The 25,645-nt window shown below is 40.7% G+C and overlaps 1 protein-coding gene across 1 annotated transcript in view; it reads right to left on the reverse strand.

The window, feature by feature from the left end:
- Positions 1-18,798: 18,798 nt before the first annotated feature.
- The window catches only part of LOC128323107 (uncharacterized), a 179,414-nt gene continuing 172,567 nt past the window's right edge, over positions 18,799-25,645 (reverse strand). The window contains exon 8 of the transcript XR_008306171.1: positions 18,799-19,147. The gene's annotated coding sequence lies outside the window, so the exon portion shown is untranslated. The remainder of the gene's footprint in view (positions 19,148-25,645) is intronic.

Raw genomic sequence — 25,645 nt, forward strand, 5'->3', positions numbered from 1 at the left:
ATGTTTCCACCATTCCAAAAAAAGTGTAATGGCTGATGTTTCCATTATTGGCAACCTGGGCCAGCTTTCCAAAGAAAACCACCCCCAGCTGCTTTTTACCTCTCCCCTGGGGAAAAACTATGAGGTTATTTACTGGGGCTATTTACAGGACTGCATGTGCCTACAGTTGGGTGAGTGGGGGAAAGGTAAGGTTCAACCTACCTTACCCCAGACAATTGCTCCAAGCCGCAGCGGCCTGCAAGCTGTGTGCCCACATGACCAGTGCTGCCAAAAGCAGCACAAATAAACAGAAGCTGGGTTTCAATGTCCCAGCCACCATGAATCCCACAGTGCACCACGCCCCAAACACAGTGCACTGGGGTATTCCCCCAGAGGATGGGTGCTCAGGCTTGGCTGCTTGTAAAAACAGGCTTACTTTGTTATACCCAAGTTTGGGAGCTGTGTGTGCTCCCAATTTTTGGTTGTGTGGAAGCAAGGTAGGAGGAAAACCTGGGTAGCTTTTCCTCCAACCTTGCTTCCACAGAATCACTTCTACCCAGGTTTTCCTCTTATCTTGCTTCCACACAACCGAAAACTGGGAGCACACACAGCTCCCAAACCCAGGTAGAACACAATTTTTGATTGTGTGAATCACCTCATTGATTTGTCTTCTGCATTCTGTCCTGTTTTAACAACATACTAGTGGGTCCGGGCGCAGAGCATCTGCACCTCTAGTTGGACCCAGCTGCCCCCCCCCCCCATGCTGCCACCTCACCCTGGGGTGCCAGGGCTAGGCTGTTCCGCCACCACCGCCTCACTCCACCTCACTGTCCTCCTCAGGGTGGCAGGGCTTCACCTGGTGGCTTATTATCATCTGACTAGTAGCCATGGATAGACCTGTCCTCCATGAATTTGTCTAAGTCCCTTTTAAAGCCATCCAAGCTAATGGCCGTCACCATGTCTTGTGGCAGAGAATTCCACTGCTTAATTATGCACTGTGTGAAAATAAAAATGTGTTGGTCCTAAATTTCCCAGCAATCAGTGTCACTTTAATATCATGTCAAATTGTTCCTCAGTTCCAGTTGTCTGTTGCATTGGTAGGGTATGAAATCTAAAATATATGAGACACAATTAAAAACAATAGTATAAAACAGTTATTAAAACAAATTATTAAAATTAATTCTAATTTTCAGCAGCCAGTAAAGATATCAACAGCAGCCAGTGCAGTTCTTTCAAAACCGGTGTTATATGGTCCTTTTGTGTTGTCCCAGAGACCAATCTGGCTGTTGCATTCTGTACCAATTGTAGTTTCCGGACTACATACAAAGGCAGCCCCAAGTAGAGTGCATTACAGTAGTCAAGCCTGGAGGTTACCAGTATATGTACCACTGTTTTAAGGTCATTTACCTCTAGAAATTGACAAAGATGACGTATCAGCTGAAGCTAATAAAAAGCGCTCCTGGCCACCACCTCAACCTGAGAAACCAGGGAGAGCTTTGGGTCCAGGAGCACTCCCAAGCTACATACCTGATATTTCAGGGAGAGTGTAATCCCATCCAGAACAGGCAGTTCTAAACCATCTTTCAAGTCCCGACTCCCCACAGTCAGTACCTCCCTCTTATTTGGATTCAACTTCAGTTTGTTATCCCTCATCCAGCCCATTACCGCCTCCAGTCAGGTGTTTAGGGAAGATATGCCATTTCCTGATGAGGTTGACATGACTTCTGTCTTTGGTTCTTGAGAAGATAAGCTAGAATTGCATTATTATAGTTACATTTCCAGAACACATATATATTTCAAAATAGACAAAGAGCCTAATAAATGGGCTTATTTGTGATTAAGCTACTAACTGTAATTTTGTTTTTTAAAAGCTACACATTTATAGTCATAACATCCAGCAAGACCTAAATTATAAAATGTAGCTTGCAGGCAACAAGTACAGCTTTCTGGTCAGGAATGTATACTTTGCATAGCACCATTGATGTAAAATGAAGAGTTCACATAGAACAGCTGCAGGCTCCACTGTGTTTAAGTTGACATTAGTTGTCAAGGTTACTTTTATACTAGGCCCCAAAGAAGAAGTCTGTTATGACTCATTTCACTGGTGAAACATGGGTGACTCGGAAAATTCAATTGCTTTAATGTTTTGATTTTTTAAGGGAAGTTGGCAATACTGAAGTAATATTCCCCCCTTTAAATTTCATGTCTTATTTTTGAAAGACAATTTAAATATGATTCAGCTATTGATGAGCATTTTCAATGTCCATTGTTGATTTCCAGTTAAGTAGAGCAGCAATATTCTGCAAATATTCAGAATTTAGTAATCTTTGTGAATGTTGCCCTTCAAAATGTGAATGAGAAACTTATAATTCAGAACTTTAATTTGCTGTTTTGAATGCCATTTTTAAAAAATCTTCAGAATTCAAATGCTTTCAGTTTGGTGGAATCTCTTGATTGTTCTGATTTTGTTAGCCTTCTAATATGAAATCTCATAAGCTCTCAACGGAATTCTATTACCATTGCATGCTATATTTATATCTATTTTTATTTATAATATACTATGCAACTAACAATCCCAAAGCACTTTATAACAACAGGTTAGATAGTTTTGCATGCCAAGCATCAGGTACAGTCAGATGTGATATGCATTAAAACTTTCTTCCAGGAAACTTTGAGTTCTTTGGAATCTTATAAAGGATTCTCAGTGAGACGTTCACTAATGGTAGACATGCTTTCCTGAAAACTTGCTTGATTTTCCTGTGCAGTACTAGGTAACACAGGACAACGCTGGGTGTGCATTTGGTCACAATTTTCCATTCCTAATCAATTATAGTGAAGCCCAACACTGACTTGTATTTGCTCTACTCTACAATTTGCCACAGGATCCTGTGTAAAAAAAATACACCCCAAAAACATTTGCAGAGGGAGCATGACAGAAAATGTCAATGTCAAATATCAAAGATCTGGAAGTACTTGGCAAATACTTGATTAATCTGACATAAAAATTAATCTGACATAAAAATCCATAAAGAACAATCTCGGGGAATAAATCTATTTCAGCTTTAGATAAAGTATATCTTTAGCTCTCCAGTTGAAATGTGTAATCTACAGTGCACACCTATGTATATTCAAATAGAAGAAAGTCCCACCGTATTCAATGGGGTGTGCTCCCATGTAAGTGTCTATAGGATTTTGTGGATTGCAGCCACTCATTGATTGACTTTGACTCGATTGTGCCCATCATGTTTTGACTTCTTACTATAGCAAATATGTAAATATGTAAAAACTCCTTCCCTCATGCTAATGACTGAGATTTATTAATATACTATAGCAATATGACAGAGCATGTTTTCTCCCGATAAACTGCATTTTGCATAGACACTAAAAAAGCATATATACAATGTCAACATCATTGTGAAATTGAAATTATTTTGTATTCTAATTTGTAAGGAGTCCTAGATTAATATTTCTGAAGCATAAATAGACACATTAAATAGTTGTGATATTTATTAAACCAAGTTTTGTTTTTAAGTTATTAAGACCATTTCCTCTGACAAAATGCAATATTAATACAAAGGCACAGATATATACAAAGTAAAAGCAGATGCATATTATTAGCAATCATTTATATAATACCATCCATGCAGAACTCTATGCAAAGCATGAGAGGGCAGGTCCCTGCCCCAAGAAACTTACAATCTAGATACTGACACCGGCAAACAACAGAGGAAGGAGATGTAACTGTACACAGAAAGCAGGGGACAAATATGTTAATGTTTCAGTTACACAAACTTGATGTAAAAATGTTTCTAATCAAAACAGGCCATTTCGAGTGTTTTGAGCTTGAAACAAAATGGCTTTTAAATAAAGGGCCTGTTTCGAGCTCAGAACCAAGCAACCCTGTTTCGATCAAAATGTTTCAATGTATCAAGAGCCATTTTGGAGACCTGTTTTTCCCATGCTGATTGGTTTTTTGGCACTGGCTTCCAATTGGCTTGCAATCTCCTTGCTTCTTAGTTGGCTAGTTATCACCCAAATTAAGTGTTGTCATGGGCAACTATGCCCTCATTGGCTGGAGGAGAGAGGGAGAACACAAAAGGAGGGGTTTTCAAATCAAAATGTATTCAAAGGGACTGGGAGGCAGAGAAAGCCCTTATAGTGTGCCTCTCTTGAAGAGGATACGTCAGGAGAGGAAGAAGGAAGGTTTGAATATGTCATTTTCTTTTCTCAGCACCGAGTATAATATGCTGTGCTATTGCTGCTAGAACTATCTGTTTTTGCTGGCTCTCAGATTGACAAAGGCAGAACTTGGGCACCTGCCTTCCTTGAGTTGTGGTCTGGTTTGTTTGTGAGATAGTTACTAGATAATTTGCCAGGTCATTCAGATGACTTTTATATTATATATCTCTTATCAGATAAAGATTTTAATGTTACACACCAAGTAGCCAAATTCTGTTTTTCAGCTACCACAAGAGCTCAGTGGGCCTTGGTAGCTCCTCCTTGACTGTACTGGTGTTGGAAAGTCTTTTACAAGCAGCTTTTTAGTTTTTCGTGTTAGCATTCTACTGTTAGCATTTTAGAATTTAGTTCTTTTTTCTTTTTATGATTATATGTTCTTTTATTGTGATTGACTGTACTGCTATATTATGTTTATTCTGGTGTAAGACCATAATAAAGGCAATCTAATCTAGGGATATGCGGTGTGAGAGGGCCAGACCTTTGAGGTCTTTGAAGGAGCTTGTACTCATTCACAAGAAGGGACAGGAAACTAAAAAATGGGTTGTAAGAGAGGGTTGACTTGGTCAGAACAATGAGACAGGTTTAGTGTGAGAGTGCTGGATGGAGGTGAATAGACTGAGATGAACTAATGAAAGAGCAGGAAGGAGGAGGTTGTGGTAGTCAAGGTGGGAGATGACTAGGTCATGAACGAGAGCTTTTCCAAGGGGCAGGGGCAGAGAGAAAGGACCATATTCTTTCAGTATTGTAGGAGAAGCACAATATTGCAGGAGAAGCACATGATTTGGCAACAGCCTGCATATGGGAAATAAAGGAGAGAGTGAGGAGTAACAGATAAAGGCTTTTGGCCTGTTCAGCGGCATGGATGGTGACACTGTCAATGGACAAAGAAAGAGTCTGAAGAGAGATGGGCATGCGAGGAAAGATGAGCAGTTTGAGTTTGGAATATTGATCTTGAGACAACCAAGAAACATCCAAGCTGATATCTCAAATATGAAGTTGGAAATATAGGATTGGATGGAGAGAGCAAGTTCTGGAGTAAAGGTAGGGCTGGACACTGTCAATGTACAATGGTACTAAAAACCTTGGGGTTTGATGAGATCACCCAGGGACAGTGTATAGAGAAAGAATAGCTAGGGACCAAGAATAGAGCCCTGTGGGACCCCAATGGAAAGAAGGGAAAAATATTTCCCTGTGAAAACCTTGGGGGAAAAACTATTAGGCAGGAAGAGAGCAATTTGAGATCAGAGTGAGGGAGACCTAAGACACAGAGGAGTCAAGCAAGAGAGAGAGTGAGCAAAATCTAAAGCACCAGAGTCTAGAAGGATGACAACAGCATGGAGACCTTTTGATTTGGCAGCAATTGGTGATTTTTTTTCTGATCCAGGCTTTATTTTTCTACGGTTTTATTGGAGTGCAAGGAGTGGAAGACAGATTGGAGATGCCCCCCAAGAGGCACAGGAGTAAGCATGATGTTCCAGGAGCACGGAAGCAAAGGTTAGAAGAGAGCCTGAGAGGGAGGATGCATAAGGAAGATAGAAGATTGGGTTAGATATTTACACATTCTTGTACCAAGGGCAATTATCCCAATAAAATATATTGCATTTCCACTTTTTAAAAATGACCCATCCATTAAAAACTTGGGACTCAAGCCAAGGGTCAGCTTTAGCTCAAATTGTCTTAGGTACTTTGCTTTATCTTTAAAATATCCTAACCATTAACTACCTAAATTGTTGTGTTTATAATAAGGGCCCTTAGGGTATCCAAGATACAATTTCTAGTTTGCCTCTGGATGTTTTCCCCTCTCAAGCTGACTTATGCATATGAATGGTGCTTTCCTGCAAGGCAGTTGTCTGTTTGTTCCTGGAGCAACTATATCTTCTGTTATTGGAAATAATTGTGTCCTTCCTCTCCTTTCAGCTGAGTTAAGCATTTGGTTAGGTTATGTCAGCATTCCCATTGTAAAACCCACAACCTTGAAATATATAAAGAAGACATCACAGTCACATGAATGCTAGTGTTTAGAAGATATAGAGTCCACATGAAAAATTCTGCAGTTAAGGAACGATTGTTGAATACTTCATTCATTTATTTTCATCATAATTACTTTTTAAAAATGTTATGGCATTGAAAAACCTAAAACATACTTCAGTCTAGCGGTCTTTGTATTGCAGGGGCCCTGACCAGTGATGAACACCAAGAGCTTCACTACCCACAGGAACTGTCCCTTTAGTTTTAAATGGAGAGGTCAGCTCTGTGCATGCACTGCATTCCTTTGTGCGCACAGATCTATCCCTTCCATTGAAGTAAATGGCAAAGCCCACACAGTGAGGTGCTGTGTGAATCCACATTTAATACCACATTTAGATGCGGTCACTTGACAGTTAGGAAACTGGTATACATTCAGTCATATTTTGCACAGCTGAAGCTCATTTGGTAAGGTGAGGGAACCCAAAAGGGGACATATGAGTTTGATGTATAGTATACATCAAACATTGCTGGTCACACACTTGATTTGGTCCTTCACTCTGATCACGGTGATGTTCTGTGGGTGGGGACTTTTCCCATTGTCATGGATGGACCACCATCTGGTTAAGGTTGGACTCACAATCATTTCCCACCTTCGCAAGGGTGAGGGAACCTATTAGGATGGTCTGCCCAAGAAGGTTATTGGATCCAATAGGATTTCAAGATCCTTGGAGAGATTTAGTGTTGGCTCTGCTGGCGATCCTGTTGATGCCCTGGTGGAGAACAGGAACTGAAACTCACTGGGGCAGTAGACATGATCGCTCCTAAGCGTCCTCTCCAACGTGCTTCAAAACTGGCCCCTTGGTATATGGAAGAAATACAGGGGCTGAAGCGGCAATGTAGATGACTGGAGCACAAGTGGAGAAAGACTCGACTCAAATCCGACAGATTGCAACATAGAGCGCATTCATTTGAAGATCTATGCTCAGGCAATACATGCGGCAAAGAAGAAATTCTTTTCTGCCCATATTGTACATGCAAGTTCATGTCTGGCAGAGTTGTTCAGGGTTGTGAGAGGGCTAGTATGTGCCCCTCCTCCCTTGAATCAGAATCTGGAACCATTGATTACCCTCTGTGATGTGTTTAATGAACTCTTTGTGGGGGGAATCTCTCGTATTCGGGCTGACTTAGACTCAGTCTCCACAATTACTTCAGTGTCTGATGTGGAGGTGTCCAGCGACTCCTCTTGTGTGGTTAGGTTGGATCAGTTCCAGTTTGTAACTCCTGAGAATGTGGACAAGCTGATCAGAGCAATGCGGCCTACCACTTGTCCTCTTGACCCTTGCCCGACTGGCTTATACTCTCTGGCTGAGGGGTTGTTGTAGAAGGCCTGGTAGAGATTATAAATGTTTCTCAGAGGGAAGACAGGATGCCTCCTTGTCTCAAGGAGGCAATTATTAGACGCCTTTGGAAGAAGCCTACCTTGGATCCCTCAGTTGAGCAACTACAGGCCTGTCTCCAACCTTCCATAGCTGGGCAAGGTGACTGAGAGGGTGGTGGCCTCTCAGGTCCAGACAGTCTTGGAGGAAATTGTTTATCTAGTCCCATTTCAAACTGGTTTTCAGGCAGGCTATGGAGTGGAGACTGCCTTGGTCAGCCCGATGGATGATCTCCAATTGGGAATTGACAGAGGGAATGTGACTCTGTCGGTCCTTTTGGGGCTCTCAGTGGCTTTCAGTACTATTGACCATAGTATCCTTCTGGAGCATCTGAGGGGGTTGGTAGTGAGAGGCACTGCTTTGCAGTTGTTCTGCTCTTACCTCTCAGGCATGTTCCAAATGGTGTCCCTTGGAGACCGTTCTTCAAAATCTGAACTTTTGTTTGGTGTCCCTCAGGGCTCCGTATTATCTCCAACGTTTATTTTATTTTATTTTATTTTATTTATTCAATTTATATACCGCCCTTCCAAACATGGCTCAGGGCAGTTTACACAGAGAAATAATAAATAAATAAATAAGATGGATCCCTGTCCCCAAAGGGCCCCCAATCTAAAAAGAAACATAAGATTGACACCAGCAACAGTAACTGGAGGTACTGTGCTGGGGGTGGATAGGGCCAGCTTGAGGGCGGGGGGACCGGAGGCAAACAAGAAATTGTATCTTGGATGCCCTAAGGGCCCTTATGATAAATACAACAATTTAGGTAGTTAATGGTTAGATATTTAACATCTAAATGGCTTGGGCCTTGGGTTTATAAGAGAACGTCTGCTTCATCATGAACCTCACCGCCCATTGAGATCATCAGGAGAGATCCGTCTGCAGTTGCCACCGACTCATTGGGTGGCTACTTGGGGATGGGCCTTCTCCACTGCTGCCCCAAAGCTTTGGAATGCGCTTCCTACTGAAATAAGAGCCTCTTTATCTCTGACAGCTTTTAAAAAGTCTTTAAAGACGCCTCTATTCACCCAGGCTTTTAATTAAATATTGGTTTGTTTGTTTGTTTATTTATTTTTATTACATTTTATATCCCGCTCTTCCTCCAAGGAGCCCAGAGCAGTGTACTACATACTTAAGTTTTAATAGTTTTAACATTGTTTTAAAATATTGTTGTAAAATTTTAAATTGTTGTAATGTTTTATCTTTTTTCTGTATCATTTATTTTGTTTTAACTAATGTTTTATTTCTTCTGTTGTCATTTATTTTAACTAATGTTTTAACTTTTTCTGTTGTTTGCTTTGTTGTAAACTCCCCAGAGATGTAAGTTTTGAGCAGTATAAAAATATGTAAAATATATAAATAAAATATAACCAGAAAAAAATATATCAATAAAATCTTGGTGTTTTTTTAAAAGGAAAATTATGGAACCCACGTTGCATCCAAAGAATGTTAAGCCTGACTAAGTCCTATTGAAATTAATAGGACATAAGCTACTATTGACTGATCTGTCTGATTTATTTCAATGGTGTTTAGTCAATATTTTCTTTGTTTTTAACTTCCTCAGACTTTAATTTTAAAGTTAAATATCATGGTGGTATATGATATTATAGCTCACCACTTACTTCAGCTTATACTTATACTTAATTTGCTCTGGTATTTCCTTTGTTCACGAAGATGATTTATTTTTATCATTCATATCATGCCCATATCAAATAAGAGAGACGGTTTCCTTTTTTCTAAAATTCTACAAGTCATTTCTAATTAGTTTGATATTTAGGACAATAATTAAGATGAAAAATTATCACAATATAAAAGTGAAAACCATAGAATGTAATTCATTCTAATGAAGCCTATAATGCAATCTCAAAGGAATAGTGGCATTTTAATCTAAAGGAAGCATTTTAAGAGTGAATACTCTCTTAGATTGGAAACCTGACAACTATTTGGCAAAATGCACTCATTTTGTTTCAGAATATATGATTCCAAGAGATCAATATGCAACATTAAAGGAGTTGTTGTCAAATGCTGAACAAACCTTTTCAAAACAGTGATCATCAACTGTTTCCACAATATAAGTACATTAAAAAGTGCCTTATGAAATGCTTAGATGGTGATGATGATGATGTGTTTTTTTAAAGGTAGGCTGGCCATCTCAAACAGGGCTAACAACTAAGACAGCATTCAGTTTGCTGCTGTCATCCAGATTTTGAAGCTATCAGGAAGCTGTGCTCACACTGTGATGGAAACACTTGCCAAGTTTCTTTTTGTATTGGGTTGGATCCAGAGAAACGTGAGCAGTCTGCTCACACAAGATAGTCTTCCTTCTCTTCCCCCCACACTGAAGCCCTGAAATCTGCTCTTCCATGTTGAAGGACCTTATTGGAATGTTGTGGAATATAGCTCAGAAGTCTGCAGCAGGAGGGAGGAATTGGAGGGCCACCAGGCACCTTTCCACTTGCACAAGGCACCTTTGGAGGTGACCCATTTTTCCTCCATCTTTACCTTTAAATATAAATATATTTATATTTAAAGGGGTGTGTGTGTGTGTGAGAGAGAGAGAGAGAGAGAGAGAGAGAGAGATCTTTCTCCAAATAAGTTGGTATTTCAGCTTAATATTTTTTAATACTCCTTGATGTCTGTGCTCTCTACATTCTAAGCACTCTTATTTGTAACAATGTTCTTATACTTTCACTAAACCCTTACCTCATGGTTAAAGCAAAAGAAGCAGTTTAGCCTCCAGAAACAAACCAACGGTGGGAAGTAAAGATTTGATTCAATTTGAAACCTGCCTCTCCCTTCTTTTCTCCTTGATTGAACCTCTCTGCCTTGCTGTGAGAATGACTAACACTGCTATCACAAACACACAGAGACAGATGCAAGCTTGTGGAGAAAAGTTTGGTTCCTCATATGTCACGATAATGGAGAGCTTCCAGCTGTTAGCTGCTACAACTTTGGCATGGTGCTCATTTGCTTAAGATTCATTAAGGACTTTGTGCTTCTGGTGCTTTATTCTCTCAGGCATGTTCCCACGGAAAGACCCATGGATGCCTCCTGTATATGCACCCAGCTACCTCTATCCTCTCCCTCTCCTTGAGTAAGTCTGGGGCCTGTAGAACTGAGCATTCGCCCATGCACTTGCTGCATTCTTCTAATGCAATTTGCTTACATGGTTTTCAAAAGAGACTTTCTGAAATCTAAGAGAAATTGTTTTTCTCTGGGTTTGAACCAACTATGGGTATTTAGCATCATTGATTTCTATTTACACTTGCAGCCAAAGTCTTTCTTAGTCTGGTTGTGAACATATTGCTTCAGGTGAGTTCAATTCTGGTTGCCTCCACTCCTATGGAAATGTCTATGGCCATTCTGTCTGTCACTAATCATAGAATTTGAGAACCCTCACCATGGAAACACAAGGCTCTTGAACTAATCCATCAACTTTCAAAATTCAGAGGCTGGATCCAAAATAACAGTACTGTTGCTGCTTAGAAATTACAGTGGAAATAACAGAATCAAACCATCACAGCCAAACAGTCACAGTGGATTATTGCAAGTGTCGCAGAAACAAAATGGGAAGAATTTTGGCATGGAATCAAGAAACCTTTAGTAAAATATGGGGACATCCCCAAGTGAAATTCAAGGACTCTGTTCTTTGACAAAGACACAACTATGCTGGAGAGTAGAGCCAGCGTGGCGTAGTGGTTAGAGTGCTGGACTAGGACCAGGGAGACCAGAGTTCAAATCCCCATTCAGCCATAAAACTAGCTGGGTGACTCTGGGCCAGTCACTTCTCTCTCAGCCTAACCTACTTCACAGGGTTGTTGTGAAAGAGAAACTCAAGTATGTAGTACACCGCTCTGGGCTGTTTGGAGGAAGAGTGGGATATAAATGTAATAATAATAATAAAAAAACATGGATTTATATGGCAGCTGATGCTCTTATTGTAGCACATACAGTCCTTGCAAGTACATGGTGCCTGTGGTCAGCATGCATTGATTCCCTGATTGAGGGAAATTAAAGGATCAGAACAGGGAAAGGTTGCACAGCATAGTCTTTCTATGGATATTGTTTTCCACACTCCTTCTGGATTTGTCCTAAACTGTAGGAACATGTTGGAAGGGTCTGTGTGGCAATACCTTAATATGTACTGTGTTCTGAAGAAAAGGATGTAGGTAGGAACAGACATCAAAAGCACCTCCCACCCTTTTCTGTCATTATTAACATCTCTAATAGTCTTCCTTTTAAGGAGCATACAACATGGTCCTTCCCACCTTGAATTAATATGATTTTGCTTGCTTATACTTCTGAACCAATTCATTTCCACAGAGTTTGGATAACACAGTTTGGACACAGTGTTGGAACACAAATGTGGCTGTGATACCCTTCACAATGTGAGATATGCTTGGGAAGACTGGCCTGTGAAGCTGTGGCATGCTGTTCAACGAGCACAATACAATACCTTCTCCTTGGTGCTTTATGGAGGATGCCCATGTTATATAACTTCTTGTCAGATTTCCAATTTATCATTGTCCCTCCTCCCTCCCCCACTTCACACACAAACAAAGAGACGTATAATAATACAAACAATGCCAGTTTACATGGATATTGCCTGAGGATATAAGCATATTATATCTGTGAATTGGGTACCTGCCCTGGGAAAAGGCCAGCACTATCTTCTCTTCTTTTTCTGTTGGTCATTCCCCTAGGCACATTTATTGTGAGTACATTTCCATGCATAAGTTATGAATGCAACTGCTTCTTTTTTAATGATAGCTCTATTTGCTGTGACTCATGGGAATTACATGTTAGGCCAGGAACATCTCAAGCATTAGCTTTCCTTTCCATGCAGTATAAGAAGACTCCAGTAACAGTTAACATTACTAAGCCAAATTTTACTTCATGTGTTCATATGTAGGGGTGTGCATAAAACTGGACCTGGTGGTTCACTTTGAGTTCAAACCAGACTCAAAATGACCCCACCCAATCTGTGTACTACTTCTGTCAAAGTGGCTGCTGGTCTGGTTCAAATCTGAACTGGGGTTGAACTGGTTCAAATTTGTTCTGCCATAAGGAATAATGGGAATTCGAACTGGCCCATTATTCCATATGGGTACTGCCTAGGGACAACAAAATATTTTGGGTGGTATGTCATGATGGGTGCTACCTACCACCCACCCACAAGGCAATCGGACAATCGGGTTCACCCTAGCAACGAATGTGTAGGACACGCATATGAGGGGACATGCACAGATGCCATGTGTGTGCTGACACTGTGCATGCAGGTGGAAGGGTACAGTGTTGCAGCCCCATGCGGGCGATGATAGGGTGAGTATCACACTTGGTTAAGTGGTGGGGTGGCAGTGGGGCAGGTAAGGACTTGCTTAGCCTCACCAAAAGCAGGTAGCTTAGGAATTCAGTTCTGTGTGAGAAATATCTGATCTGTCCAGTTGCCTAGGCTACAAACCACAACAATTCTCCCAACTCAGTTCTGACTGCAAAGCACACAGTTCAATCAGTGTTTCCCCTTTAATTTGGCCTAATGAGTTAACTGTCATATAAATTAACTCATACCACTAATAAATGCAAGGCATCTTTGACTCTTAACAGAAAAAGGATTTCTTTCTAACCCGTCTACTGAATGCTGAATAGTTTAAAACAGTTTCATTTCATTAGGAGCAAGTAGCTGAAGGCCTTTTGCTATCTCCTGATTGTTCCCAAAACAATCCTAGAAGCTGTGCTGGCAGAGAGAGAGAAAAGCTAAAGTAAGTTTTCAAGGAGGGAGGAAAACCGACAAGAGGAATGTCCATTAAAGCAGCTTAGGAAGCGGGGAGAAGCGGGGACTGGAATGGGGAGGAGAGAGACAGAAGGAGGGACTGGAATGGGGAGGAGAGAGACAGATGCTACCTGGTAAATAATGGCTGCAGCAGGGGCTTCACTGGAGTTCAGGATATGTAAGAGAGAAGATCCAGGAACAGAGAGGGAAAGAGGGAGGGGGGAAAGGTGTGTTAGTCAGAAGTGGCTGGTTTATGAAGGCATGGCTTTAGGCAATATTTACCAGTTTTATGGTGAGCTGGAGCGAGATCTCTTCTGGCTTCTCTGGTGGGAGGGTGACTGACTCTGAAGATAAAGGGAGGGGCTACATGGTGCCTCTTCTATTAAGAAGCCCATGCCTACCCTTCCACCATGAATGGCTGTCTGCAGCTTTTTATACCTTTTTGGTCACCTCTCCAAGTCAAAATAATCACTTCATCTACTCAGAGTGGCTCTTCTTTTCCAGCATGGAAATTCCAGCATGGCTCTCTGAATTCCTGAAGGGAGCTTCAGGGAGGAGCCAATCAGAAGCTTGGCCTGGCTCTTTGTCTAATCATATTCAAGATAGAGACACTTTTCTTTGTTTTATCAAGCCATTGATCAATGGCTTGTGGTCATTTTGGTCTTGTTGATGTTCTTCAGCCCAGGTTAAATATGTTAGAAGGACAGAGAATGTTACATAAGTGGGATTTATTTATTTATTTATTTATTTATTTAACATATTTTTATACAGCCCAAAACTTATGTCTCTAAGTTATGTCTCTCTAAGTCTTATGTCTCTAACTTACGTCTTACAACAAAATAAAAACAAAGGTACAACATGTCCCCCATAATACAGCGTAGGCATTATCATCTCTATGTGGTTTCCTATAATTTCCTAAATCAGCTGCATATGATTATGCTTGATATGTCGAACTAGTTCTCATGACTGGTTTTTAGCACAGCAACAAACTACCCAAGGCTCTTTTGCTAGGCAGTAAACAGCCTCAAGGCTGGGAACGATTGTAAGGGAGAATTCCCCTTCTTTCCCAGACTCTAAAAAAATAGCATTTCTGTTCACCAGCCTGGCTTAAAGAAAAATCAAAGTCAGGCTTCCATTTCCTGCAAGATCATGGTCCCATTTACAGGTCTCAACCTTTCCCTCTGATTTCTTAGGGCGGTCCCCAGTTCCAAAAGGGGTTCTGCGAGTCTGTTCATATCAGGGGAGGGTTTGAGGGCCTGCCGGACCGAACTGGCCCAGTCTGGTTTGGGTCCAGTTTGGACTCGAACTGGACCAGCCGGATCCATGCACACCCATTGTTCTGATCCAGCCTCCTCTCCTCTGCCTGCCTTACCTCTTGAACTAGGAGGGCCTTGGAAGCTCGCCAGGTGTGATGGCAATGCCTTTCATGGTTGTGTGTTGTAGCCTTGCCTGATAAGGTGTTGTAGCCTTGCCTGATAAGGAAGGTGCTCTAGGCCCTGATCATCTTGGTTGCCCTCTTCTGCATCTTTTCTAGTTCTACAATGTCCTTCTTTAGATGTGGTGACCAGAATTGTATGTAGTACTCCAAATGTGGCCACACCATAGTTTTGTATAAGGGCATTATAAAATTAGCAGTTTTATTTTCAATCCCGTTCCTAATGATCCCTAGCATGGAATTTGACTTTTTTACAGCTGCCGCACATTGAGTCGACACTTTCAACGAGCTGACCACCACAACCCCAAGATCCGTCACCGACAGCTCAGATTCCATCAGGATCATCGGGATCCCATCCCATTATAAGAATATAACAACAGCCCTGCTGGATCAAGCTCAAGGCCTATCTAGTCCAGCATCCTGTTTCACGCAGTGGCCCACCAGATGCCTCTTGGAAGCCCATGGGCAATTGCTGAGGGCATGCCCTTTCTCCCAGTGTTGCTCCCCTGCAACTGGTATTCAGAGGCATCCTGCCTCTGAGGCTGGAGGTGGCCTATAGCCCTCAGACTAGTGGCCATTGATAGACCTATCCTCCATGAATTTATATAAACCCCTCTTAAAGCCATCCAGGCTGTTCAACCACCACATCTTGTGGCAGATAATTCCACAAGTTGATTATGCGTTCTGTGAAAAAGTACTTCCTTTTGTTGGTCCTAAATTTCTTGGCAATCAGTTTCATCGAATGAGTCCTGGTTCTAGTGTTATAAGAAGAGGAGAAAAACTTCTCTCTCTCCACTCTCTCCACACCATGCATCATTTTATGGACCTCCGCTCAGTCATCTTTTTTCTAAACTAAAAATCCCCAGGTGTTATAGCCTTATCTCATAAGGAGGGTAGTTTAGGCCCCTGATCATCCTGGTTGCCCTCTTCTGCACCTTCTCCAGTTCTATAATGTATTTTATGAGATATGGTGAGAAAAATGTATGCAGTACTCTAAACATGGAGGCACTATAGTTTTGTATAAGGGCATTATAATATTTATTTTATTATTTATTTAAACTATTTATACTCAACCCTTCCAGTAAACTATTGCTCAGGCCAGCTCACAACAATAAAATAGATACAATATAAAATAAAACTAATAAAATTAACCATATTAAAGTTAGAAGTCCAGGCTAGGACCACAGTCAGAATTAGCATTGCTGTTTTATAAGTTTCAGATTAAAAGTTATTTTAAAAGCTAAAATTGAGAATTATAAAAACCAAAGAACCTACCAGATATAACCAAAGAGGATAAAAAGCCTCTTTTAAAAGATGTGGTATTAGTTGTTTTTTTAAAAACACTGAGAGGGAGAGCATGGTGAAGCTCTTCAGGGAAGGTGTTCCAAAGCCGAGGGACCACAACCAAAAAGGCCCTGTCTCTAGTTCCTGCCAACTGGATCTCTTTTAGTGGCAGGGCCATGAGCAGAGCCTGAGATGATGAGTGGAGGGCCCTGGCAAATTCATATGGCCAAATGCGGTCCTACAGGTATCACAGCCATGTAGAGTTTTGAAGGTCAAGACCAGCACCTTGCATCTAGCTCATAAGTGCACTGATAACCAATGAAGCTGCTGCAGGATATGTGTGACACTTGTGAAGCGACTTGTGCCCACAAGCATCCTTGCAGCAGCATTATGGACTAGTTGAAGCTTTCAAATAGTCTTCAAGGGCAGTCCCACATAGAGCTCATTTCAGTAGTCCAATCTTGATGTTACCAAAGCATGGGTGACTGAGGTCTGGTCTGACTTCGCCAAGTAGGATCGCAGCTGGCGTACCAGCTGTAGCTGGTAAATGGCACTTCTGCAAACTGCCACCACCTGCACCTTCAAAGACAATGGAGGGAAGTGGGATCCCAAAGGAATCAGTACTGGGACCAGTGCTCTTTAACTTGTTCATAAATGAATTCCAGTCATTAGGAAGGGGATTGAAAATAAACATCCTAATATTATAGTGCCCTTATACAAATCTATGGTGTGGCCACATCTGGAATACTGTGTACAACTTGGTCACTGTATTTTAAGAAGGTTATTGTAGAACTAGAAAAGGTGCAGAAGAGGGCAACCAAGATGATCAGGGGCCTGGAGCACTTTCCGTATGAGACTAGGCTACAGCATCTGGGGCTCTTTACCTTGAAAAAGAGGCAACCAAGAGGAGACGTGATCAAGGTGTATAAAATTATGCATGGAGTGGAGAGTGTGGACAGAGAGAGATTTCCCTCTGTCATCCCATGAGGCTGAAGGTTGGGAAATTTAGGACCGACAAGAGGAAGTACTTTTTCACACAGTGCATAATTAATCTATGGAATTCTTTGCCATGGGATTGGGTGGCTTTAAAAGGGGCTTAGACAAATTAATGGAGGACAGGTCTATCTATGGATCCAGTACTTGGCATTCTCCACTATCTGAAATGTCTAGTCGTCCAGAGCCATCATCTCTACAATGGTCCGGGTTATGAGTGAGATATGCCTCTGGGTGACCAGACCTCTTGCCCTCTGGATGCACCCACTGTATGACAAAGCAAAGAAGGTTACTAACCAATCAGAAGGCAGTGCCAAAAACCAACCAGGAGGGCAGAAAAATCATCAACAAAGCTCTGTAATAGCAGCCAACATGACCAAACCACTGAACCATTTCAATTCGAACTGGACTCGACTTGGTTGAAACTTGGATCGGCCAACTCTTTTCGGGGGCCAGTCCAGTTTGAACTCGAACTTTTGAACTTTTTGTGGGCCAGCCCTGGTTGAACCGTGCCGATTCGAGTAAGCCCGGTTTGAACTGAACCAGTTCTTCACACCCCTATTCACTGCTTCACTGTTCATATTATTTTCCCTCTTTTTTAAAAATTTTTATTTATGATTTTTAAAAGGACAAAAGCATGGTTACATCTCTTGAATTTCCAAATTACAAGAACTATATATAAAAATACAGATAATCTAAGAAAGAAAAAGGGTAAACCTCATCCACCCTATCTTTGACCTTCCCCAAAAACAAAGTTACAAGAAAGAAAAACATGAACATGTACTGCAGTTCAATGCCATTATTAAAAAGAAGAATCAATTTTCAGGTGCAAGTAGAAACCTTGGGAACTGTTGAGATTTATGTATTTAATTTATTTATTTAATAAATTTCTGTACCGCCCAAAATGCAAGTTCTCTGGGCAGTTTACAAAACAATAAAAACAGCCAATAAAAGATTAAAACATTTCAACAATTAAAATTAAAAAGTTAAAACTATTAAAACACAATTAAAACAGTATCTAATTAAAAGCCTGGGTGAACAAATGTGTCTTGACTGCCCTTTTAAAAGTTGTAAGAGATGGGGAGGCTCTTATTTCAGCAGGAAGTGTGTTCCAAAGCCTCAGGGCAGCAGTGGAGAAGGCCCATCCCTGAGTCGCCACCAGACGAGCCGGTGGCAACTGCAGATGAACCTGCAGATGAGATTTGCAGAAATTACCCAAAAATGCATCACTGATATTGAATATCTACAAAATGCAATTCATCATCCAATTGGTGGTTCCGTGAAAACAGATTGTAAGTAAGGAAGAAAGACATGAATACATCTCTGACATCAGCTTGTAAAATTTATATAAAGGATAATAAAAATAGCTGTCCAAAAAAAGAGAGAACCATGCTAAACTTGAGTAAGGGGACCTAGATTGCAAATATATAAAGGATATAAAAAGTTCTCAAGCTAATGTTAACCTATCTGGACTATCTGAACTAAATATATTTTTAATATATAGTCAGGGATTAGTATATCATAAACTATCCCTAATACAGTTAAAAAATTATTTTTTTAATTATTACTTAGAGTATACATTAGGATTTATGTAATTTAGTTACTATTGAGTTTGTTGATTAAGTATTTTATCTACTTGTTATATCCTATACTAAAAGCTAGTAAAATCCCATAAATCTCGCAGATTTCTGTTCTTCCGCATTAAAAAGAAAAGGGGAAAAAAGAATGCCAATCTCGTGTTTAATCTTCATCCAGGACTTCGTCTGTGAATAAATGAGGAGCAGTTATAATCCAAAATACCGAATAGTGTGGTGCATCAGGGAAAACATGGATCAGGTTGTTCCAGGAAAACCTCCAACCAGAAAGGCACAACTCATTTGTATTTGATTCTTCCTTCTTGAAAGATGAAAATCATGCCGTTTTCGGAAGGGGAAATTCTTGAAATGAAAAGGCTCGCTTCTTCGATCATTTTATACTCAAGTATGGTCGTGATATCTCTTGAGGAGTTCTTATCTCTGTCTTGTTCGGAATGAAGGCTGTGAGTTTCTAAGAAAGAAATGTTCATATTATTTTTCTGTGCAAGGAGATATAATCAGATTTAGGATTTTCTATGTATAACTCTTCCTTTTTCCTAAATGCTTAGATATTTATAGTAAATAGATACTATTAAGGTGATGTCTCAACTGTGAAAATAATTCAAAACTGATGGAACAACTGCAGAAATAAAATACCATTTTCATTCTTTTGTACATTCTGAGCCTGATTCTCTGCTGGAGAAAAACAGCATAGCTCCGGATCCTGTGAATCTGTATGTTACTCCTATAGCACTTAGCAATAGCAATAGCACTTACATTTATATACCGCTCTATAGCCGAAGCTCTCTAAGTGGTTTACAATGATTTAGCATATTGCCCCCCAACATTCTGGGTACTCATTTTACCGACCTCAGAAGGATGGAAGGCTGAGTCAACCTTGAGCCCCTGGTCAGGATCGAACTTGTAACCTTCTGGTTACAGGGCGACAGTTTTACCACTGTGCCACCAGGGGCTCCTTAACCATAATAATAGTGGATTTGCACCTATGAATACAATATGCCAATACATTGGCAAGAATCTGAACTTCTTAATAAGAATTTGGAAGTGATGGGGAATGGAATCTTAAAGGATATTGGCTTCAGAAGTGAAGTGGTGGCGCAGGGGGGATTCAACACTAAGATAAGTTCCAGCACCCTTGAAATTTTCTAATTTGTATCTTATGGTGAGAGCCATATCTGAATTACAGAATTTGATTGTGCGAGTTTGAGAATGAGTATAACAAAGAATCAAGTGGCACCATTCCAGCCGAGAGTAAAATAAGTAGCTGCGAGAATAAACATATTGAAATAGCATGATGAGTCATCTAGTGGGAATGAAGATCTTCAGAAATATTTACAGGGATAGGCAATGAAATTTCATTAAGTCATTAACAGAAATATAGATGCTACAGGCTAGTCACACATGCCTACAAAATGAGCATTCTCTGTCAATTTGACAGTCCATAAAACATGGACCAGAGCAGTCCTTTGTTTGATCTCTGTGTTTTAGCTATAATAATTTCCTTATCAGGGATTAGATAGGAACATAGGAAGCTGCCGTATACTGAGTCAGACCATTGGTCTATCTAGCTTAGTATTGTCTACACAGACTGGCAGCAGCTTCTCCAAGATTGCAGGCAGGAATCTCTCTAAGCCCTATCTTGGAGATGCCAGGGAGGGAACTTGAAACCTTCTACCCTTCCCAGAGCAGCTCTGTACCCTGAGGGAAATATTTTGCAGTGCTCACACATGTAGTCTCCCATTCAAATGCAACCAGCGTGGACCCTGCTTAGCTAAGGGGACAAGTCATGCTTTCTACCACAAGACCAACTCTCCTCCCTTTTGATGATATGTATGATGATGATTGATGATGATATGTATCCTCCATCGTGGTGGTGGTGGTGGTGGTGGTGGTATGTATTAGAGCTGACAAGAAAACTCTTAATGCCTGTTTATGCAGCATGGTGTATAGAATGAATGTATGTGGGATGCTCAGAACTGCATCTACTGGCCCCTTTCCCAGCCTCTGTGCATTCTTTGGAACTTCAAGATGGAGCTTGCACATTCTGTACATATAAACTGTGCCCTGCAGAATAGCTTTCATGCACCTAGGCTCTGTTTAGAGATTCTGTTGAACAAGCAGAACATAGTAGTGCAAGACCAGGGGATATGATCCTGAGCTCTCCAATACATTGCTCATGCTATACTGCAGGGGTGGGGAACCTTGGCCCTCCAGCTGTTTTTGAACTACAACTCCCACCATCCTAATTGTGGCTGGGGATGATGGGAGTTGTAGTTCAAAAACTGCTGGAGGGCCAAGGTTCCCCACCCCTGCTATACTGCATGAACAGGGGCTGTGTTGGTGGAATTTAAAACCCATCTGTTTGGCCTGGCCTTTCAGGGTTTTTAATTAGTTTTAATGTTAACCTGGTTTTCAGGGTTTTAATTGTTTTGATTGTTTAATTGTTTTTTAAAGATGTTTTTTAAATTGGTGGTTATATTTGTATTTCTGTTTTAATTGTTTTTAATGATTTCTGTTTTTTAACTGTAAACCGCCCTGAGCCAGCTCAGAAGGGCGGTATAAAAATCGAATGAATGAATAAATAAATAAATAAATAAATAAATAAATAAATTTGAGGCCAAATTTAAAAGTTATTTGGATTATCTATCCATTTTCTAAACTCCAGCTGACCAATTGCAAAGATGATTATTACAATGAATAATACATAGTCATACTATTAAAAGAATAAGCCAGGGAATCAATTCTCAACCATGCTGTTATGCAGCCAGTGTCCAATCTATGTTGAAGACAGGATGGACTACAAATATTTTTAAAGAATTGATTTTGCTTGCAATTTTCATGAAGTTTTTTGCATTTTTGTTTTCTAAACATTTGAAAACAATGTTTTTGAATTGTTTTCATTTATTGTTGAAATGCTGAAATGTTTTCATTTATTGTTGAAAACAATAAACATATATTGTTGCTATAAACAATACAGTTTTTATGAATATATATTGAAGTAGCACTCATGTGTTTTCCATATCATTTAAACATTGTACTATTTGTTGGCTATTTAAACACTTGGACTGAAAGTGAAATTAATCTCATTTAATCTGACATAAATTAATAAGTATATAACAGAATCATTGCTGCTCAACAATGAGAAGTGCTGTGGACATAAACTAGAGCAATAAGAAACCCAAACATTATTCTCCAATCAACATACTGTGCTTAGAATTTGAAAATCATTTTTTGCTTCATATTCAGGTTGGCATGATCTGATAAATAGTTAATTACAGTGTGAAACTTAGATCTATTTGCTTCTAGGAAACAAAAATGGTGTGTGCAACAAAGTGAACTGCTATTCATTTGGAAATGGATTGCTTGAGCAAACTGAAGATTTATGATAATGTACAAAACAATCTTGTCTATTGGGTGCATCTCAAAGAAAAGACATTCTGACATAGATTCAACGGGATCAGAATGTACTGGACTACAGCATGACAGTAGGGTACACCAGTTCTAGCAGATACTATATCTTGTCTATGCAGACATTCCCCATCTCCACATGGGTGTCCAAGGCGCAGGCAAGAGGGAGAAGTCCCCACCCCCCAATTGAGCCAGTTCCCAATGAATTATTCTATACATGGAATTGAGAGTGTGCACAGAACCGGCTGGTCTGGTCTGGTTCGAGTCCAAACTGGACCCAAACCGGACTGGGCCAGTTCAGTCCAGTCCAGCACCCCCTCGAACCTCCCCTGCCCCGGTTCGGTTCGAACCTGATTGCACATCCCTACATGGAATTGCTGTTTCTAACTTAGCAGAAGGGCATTGCTTGAGAAAAGTGTCCTTCAAATCCAGAAAGCCTCTTCCTCTTCCACAAGCTCTTTGCCCTATTTGAATATGATGAATACGATCAATATGTATAGACTGCTTTTTAACAAAAGTTCCCAAAGTGGTTTACAAAGATAGCCCAGGGGGCGGGGCTCACAATCAGTGTTCCCTCTAACAAGGATTCCCAGATGTTGTTGACTACAACTCCCCAAATCCCCAAGCAAAACCCATTGCAGCTGGGGCTTCTGGGAGTTGTAGTCAACAACATCAGGGAATCCCTGTTAGAGGGAATGCTGCTTACAATCTAAAAAAGAAACACAAGATAGACACCAGCAACAGCCACTGGAGGGATAGGCCCTAGCTATCCCTGGATAGGCCCTAGTCTTTGCACAGCCTCTTTTCAAGACCTTTGTATTGCTCAATAGAGTTTACATGCTGCCGTCTTTATCTTCCTTATTTATTCTGTTCCACATACTGCAGTGAGACCCCTGACACACTGGGGCTCTGTACTATGAGGAGTTTTCCACCAGCACTTATGCAAGAACTCAGAGAATGGCACGAAGTCGTTTTCTCATTCAACTCACTCTTCTTTGGATCCAAGCCATTGTTCTCTTCTATAGAAAAGATGTGGGCTGACATACTGCCAAGCCTCTCATGCACATCTAGCATACTGCCATCTTCCTACGAGCAGTTGCAAAAGCACACACTTCCACACACTGAAACTGTGCAAGAGAGTTGTGCAATTACACAGCCATGAGAAATAACGGCAGCACGATCATGCAGCTCCCTTGTGCAATTTCAGCATTTGTACAAGTGTGAACTTGTGTGCAGCTGCCATTAGGGAAATGTCGCAGCTCTCATGGTGTGCTAAATACCCGTGGGAGACTGCACAGTATATCAGCAGCTCTCTGCAACTAGCCCTAGATAACAATAGCAGCTGCATTTTGTTGCATATGGTTCTATTACCAAATTACAGGTAATATTACAATGTGACTCCCACACCCCAACATGCCATATTATTGCTAATAAATGTGCAAGTTCATGCCGATTATGTGCTCTCACAGCAGCAATACTGGTATGCCACTCTGAGTTCTGACCAAAATAGTATTTTTATGTGGCCCTGTTTGATATTCTGCCTACCAGAATAGAAGGTAGAATATTATTTGTTCCCTATTTCTTGGTCACTCAACTCTAGTAGTGAGCAGGGATTTCAGAGTGTCATTCTAGGGCCAGAGAAAAAGCTACCTCAGCAGACACAGACTGAGAAGAGATGTTAATTGCAATGCTGCAATTTAGCTGCACAGCAGAGCCCAACTGGGTTGCAGAACCATGTGACAGCAGGCCTACCAGATGCAGGAGTGTCGCATGCGGAGCCTGGCACTTGACAATCCCAAGGAGACAAGTCACTTCTAAAAATACTTTAAACTTGCTGTAGCACTTTTGCAGCTATAAAAAGAGCCTTAATAAAAACAACTTTTAAACTGACAGTCAAAGACATTCATTTGGAATTGAGCCCTCTCTAATCTTTATAAAACTCTCTCACCTACGTCACCCAGAATGAACTAGGATGCCCTAAAATGTCATCCAATTGCATAGTCCTTTTCAATTGTGTATTGGCAACACATTTGGCAGTGTAATATTTCCTCTACAATTACAGTTTTATCCATCTCAGAGGATAATCGAAAGCATCAGAAATACTTAATATGGTAAGATTAGGTGCACTGAAATGGATAACAACTGAATCAATATTTTAAGGGTTTTTTTTAAATGGATGTGAACGTAGTACATTCTAAGTTTGCAAAATAGTTTAATGAGTGTAAGAACAACTACAAAGCATGGATGCAGAGCTCTTTTCAGAATGGACCATTGCTTTATTTTCAAAGGAAGAAAGCTTATGATAAATTAAATTTACCAATGCCGTCTTGTTCCTGCATAATGTTCCTGCATAATCCAATACACATTATTTGTTCCAAGGGTAGAGGGGCAAGGACTAGTTATGGATGCTTTCTTTTGAGAGCAGATATACTGTAAATATGGTAGAATACCTTTCAACTTACAAGAGCTATATGCATGATCAATAGCTGTAGTACTAGAAGTAGCAGAAAATGTCCCTTGTCACATTTTTCATTCAAGGCAGCTGCTCAGAGTGACAGGGCCAGCATCAGAGCAACCTGCCAATATAGCCTGTCATTGCCAGCAGCAGCCGGAGTGCCAGCAAGGAAGCTAACCCATCACCAGCACTGCTATCTTTCCCTCTGAGCATTTCTGAAAAATTGCATTTAAATTGGTTTATCTGAGTTCAATTTCAAACAGCAGGATAGGGAATCTACTTCTAAGCTGCATGGTGCAATGGCATCTTGGTACGATTTCGCTTTTCACATTAGTTCTTGCAGAGGAATTAATGTGTATGTAGTTATATTGGGTCAAGAACCTGGATCCACAATGCCCTCAACAAACCATTGGAGATCAAAGCAGGGAGCCTGTGACCTAGACTCCTGATGACCACATGCTGCCAGGACCTCTCACAGCAAGAGAACCAGGGGAACAAGAACCAAAACCCCCACCCTTGTTGGGATTTTGGCACAGATCTTGTCTCAGTTCTTTGTATAAGGCAGGCTTCTCTATATGAATATCTCTAGGTACTGGCTTGTGGGTGGAGTCATAGTTGGTTTGTCTCCTCCTCACTTGCTGTCCTGAATTCAAACTGAGAGGTTCTCCCTCTCTCTGCATAAGAGACTGGTAGTATGTTTATTGTTTTCTTAGCCTATGTTTACTTAGTAATATATATCAAACTCTTGTTTCTCAGTTAGTTGGTTTCTTGTTCAATTACTTATAGAGGATAAGTAATTACAACAACCATGACTAATGAACACAGTCCTGTCTTCAAGTTGTGATTTAAAGAAGCACTTGCCAGCCAGAGCAGAGGTCCCCCAGCACTGCCAGATCGAGCACTTAGAAAATTGAGCAAGGTCCCTTTAAGTAACAGAGCCTTCCTCAGGGAAGAGGTGAGACCAATATACTCTACCTAGGCAGAAGCTGTAAAGAGCAGCTGTGAGTTCCAAGCATCTACTGGAGCAACATCCATACCATGTCTGATGTACCCAGCTCTGTTACAACCACCTGGAGCTATCAGAGC

The sequence above is a fragment of the Hemicordylus capensis genome, chromosome 4 (genome assembly GCF_027244095.1).
Source record: "Hemicordylus capensis ecotype Gifberg chromosome 4, rHemCap1.1.pri, whole genome shotgun sequence".
In the NCBI taxonomy this organism is placed as follows: domain Eukaryota; kingdom Metazoa; phylum Chordata; class Lepidosauria; order Squamata; family Cordylidae; genus Hemicordylus; species Hemicordylus capensis.